This window comes from Octopus bimaculoides, chromosome 5 (genome assembly GCF_001194135.2).
Source record: "Octopus bimaculoides isolate UCB-OBI-ISO-001 chromosome 5, ASM119413v2, whole genome shotgun sequence".
Taxonomy (NCBI): domain Eukaryota; kingdom Metazoa; phylum Mollusca; class Cephalopoda; order Octopoda; family Octopodidae; genus Octopus; species Octopus bimaculoides.
This window is the reverse complement of record NC_068985.1, coordinates 9,936,639-9,939,814: the sequence shown is the minus strand read 5'-3', so window position 1 is coordinate 9,939,814 and position 3,176 is coordinate 9,936,639. Positions and strand designations below refer to the sequence as shown.

General features: G+C 38.3%; 1 protein-coding gene across 1 annotated transcript in view; it reads left to right on the top strand.

Moving 5' to 3' along the window:
* The window catches only part of LOC106879054 (uncharacterized), a 22,124-nt gene that overhangs the window by 10,332 nt on the left and 8,616 nt on the right, over positions 1 to 3,176 (top strand). The window lies entirely within an intron of this gene.

Genomic DNA, 3,176 nt, shown 5'->3' with positions numbered 1-3,176 from the left:
GTACTGTATATATTTTTTATGACTTGTATATATTTCATGAACTTGTAATCTGGATACTGTAACTGCAAATTTCCCAATAGTTCAGCGTTGGTATTCTCTTTTTTGCAGTAGGTATATATGTATGTGTGTATATATGTATGTATGTACGTATGTATGTATGTGTGTATGTATGTATGTATGTATGTATAATGTATGTATATATGTATGTCGCTTCTATTTTTTAGTTATCATAAATCTTTCACGGAGGAGGGAGTTGGTTTCCAACACAGATACAAGGCTCCATCTTTGGGATGTAGTTAACACAGACAAATTCAGATTTGGAACTTGAGAAAAGTCTTGCATATTTGTAGTCCAAGCTACATCATGTCTCATCGGTGGATAATACCGTGATGACATTTTCAGACAACTGCTTATGATGTGGCTGATATCTTCAATGTGAACTCCACAAAGTCTGCATCGGTTGTCACATATTACGGCATTTCTATCCCTTTTGTGCATCAGGTACTTGGTTGATATTTCCTGTTCCTGGATTTCAAACGCATACCCTTCAAAGTGGGAGGTAGTAATCCGGTTTTTGGTCCATGATAAACTGCTTTGATGAGCAATGTTACTATCATCTCAGAGCTTTCTACTAATATATCCATTCATAGTCTTCTGCTCACATAGGCTCATCCTTTCATCCGATGGTACGTTGCGGTAGAGTCGTGCGACTTCTTTGGGCATGCATTCTAGGTTATCAAAGAGTATTGCTCAAGGAGCTGATGTACGTGTGTATGTACGTATTTGTGCATGTGTTGTATTTTACATGAGTAAACATAGAAATACACTCATGTATAACCGTTCCAACTCGGTTATATAGTGGAAAGCTTCATAACAACAAACGAGCTCCGTTGTACTACGTACAAGTGAAGAGTTTAATATACTCTCTTCTCACATTTCTACGCTCTCTTTAAATGTAATCATACGGTAACATAGACAGCATAGACACAGTGACTACCCTCTCTTTGCTTGTGCACTGCGTTTCAAATTAACGACGTAACATTTATTACCTCCGCCTTAGCGAAGGCGGAGGTATTGTTTCAGTCGTGTTTGTTTGTCCGTGGACAAGATATCTCAAGAACCGCAAGATGGATTCGGATGAAACTTTCAGGGATGTTTGGCCTCGTGACTGGCACGAATTGATTAGATTTTTGGATCGATCTGGTACCGGACAAGGATTCTGGATTATTTTTCCTGTTTTTATGCTTAATTTTTGAGAGCGGTCGGGTTCATTTTTAGTATTCACGTTCGTGAGAGCAGTCGAGTTAATTTCAGATATTCTTATTTTAAAAATCATCTCCGGCTAATCGTTGAGAGGACGTTGGTGTTGCCTTGGCAGAGGTTTGCGTTCTCAGAGGGCTCTTGTTTTTATTTTATTTAAAAACTATTGGTTGAAATTCAACGAAACTTTCACAGAATGATGACAACTGGTATGTGCGCATGGTGTGTAAAAAATGTGAGGTTCTGTAAAGCAACATAGAAACTACGGCCATTTACCAAATTTACGTAAAGTTCCACTGTTTCAAATTATTAGCGAGGTGTAATTAAAACTAATGTAAACAAGAAAATACCAATTTAATTGTTTTATGTACATACTGGAATGAACGCATACACTCCTAAACATGGCAGAAATAGAAATAAACAAATAAACAATATTCAAAAATGATGGTTAATAAGGGATATATGAGCCTTTGTTTGAAATAAATTAGAAAAGGCGCTGGATTTTCTCTGACCTTATATCTCGAGATACATCCAGTATGGCCTGCTACAATTCATCCTTGCTCCTAAATTGGTTTCCATTCATTTAAAATAGTCGCCTTAGAATACTCCACAAGTTTTCTATTGGGTTTAAGTCGGGGGAACAGGCAGGCCACTTCGTCTTCCGCGGTCCACAGAATTATGTTGCAGATATTCTGTAGTTTTCTTCGTTGAGTGCGAGGACGCATTGTCTTGCATGAATATTATGGTTGTCTTGAAGATGATCCTTCACTTTTTTAACCAAGGTTCGATGTGCTCTCTCAGAAAGGCTATGTAAGTATCCGCAGTCATTTTAATACCATCAGGCACTTTCCAAGGCCCAGCCATAGTACTTCCACTAATACCTGCAGTCATTTTAACACCACCAGGCACTTTCCAAGGACCAACCATAATACTTCCACTAACACCTGCCCACATCATGATGCCTCCTCCCCCTTGTTGGCATCTCAAGTGTTGATGACGATCTCTTTCATTTACAACCCATCCTTTACTCCAACCATCAGGTCCTTCATGAGTAACATGAATTTCGTCCGTTTACAAAACCTTTGGAAAGTCGCCCTTCATGTTATCTTCTACCCATTTCAGACGATTTTGTATTTTGTTTAAAGAAGGTCTTTTAACTGACGTCACTGGTTTATTGACCTTTTTCAGAAGACGACATCGGACAGTTCTGGGACGCAGTTCTTTTGCCAGTGTGCTTGAAATGTTCTCCTCTTGTAAGACCTTGGTTCTTTACAGCTTCACGCGTAAATCGTAACAGAGAACTTTGAGAAACACCCCTCGACTGACCCTCGTCTGATCTCTTGCATATGTTCGTAGAAACTGTAACAAATGTTTTCACAGTTTGGTGATATTTTCCAATGATTTTAAATATTTCTAAAGTTGATTTACCTTTTTGCAAGTCCAGAAATAATAACAGATTTCCCTGAAGCAGTTAAGTCACATTTGTGACCCATAATTACACCATTATCAGACTACTCGTTAATAATTTAGAACACGGAAAATTCGTGGAAATCATGCAAATGGGCGCGGTTTATTTACACTTGCGCCAAACTTCACGTTTTTTACACACAACACGCATGTAACTGTCGCCATCATTCTGTGGGAATCTCGTTGAATTCCAACGAGTAGTTTTTTAATAAAATAAAAAATGTTACGTCGTTAATAATTTGAAACGCAGTGTATGTATACTGACCTTTGCTGACCTTGTTGCGCCTTCTGTCTCTTGTTTCAATAAATTTTATATATCTTTTTTATACAACTATCCTTGCATTTGTGTGTATATGTACGTGTGTGCATGTGTGTGTATGTGTGCATGTGTGTGTGTGTGTGTGTGTGTGTGTGTGTGTGTGTGTGTGTGTGTGTGTGTGTGTGTGTGT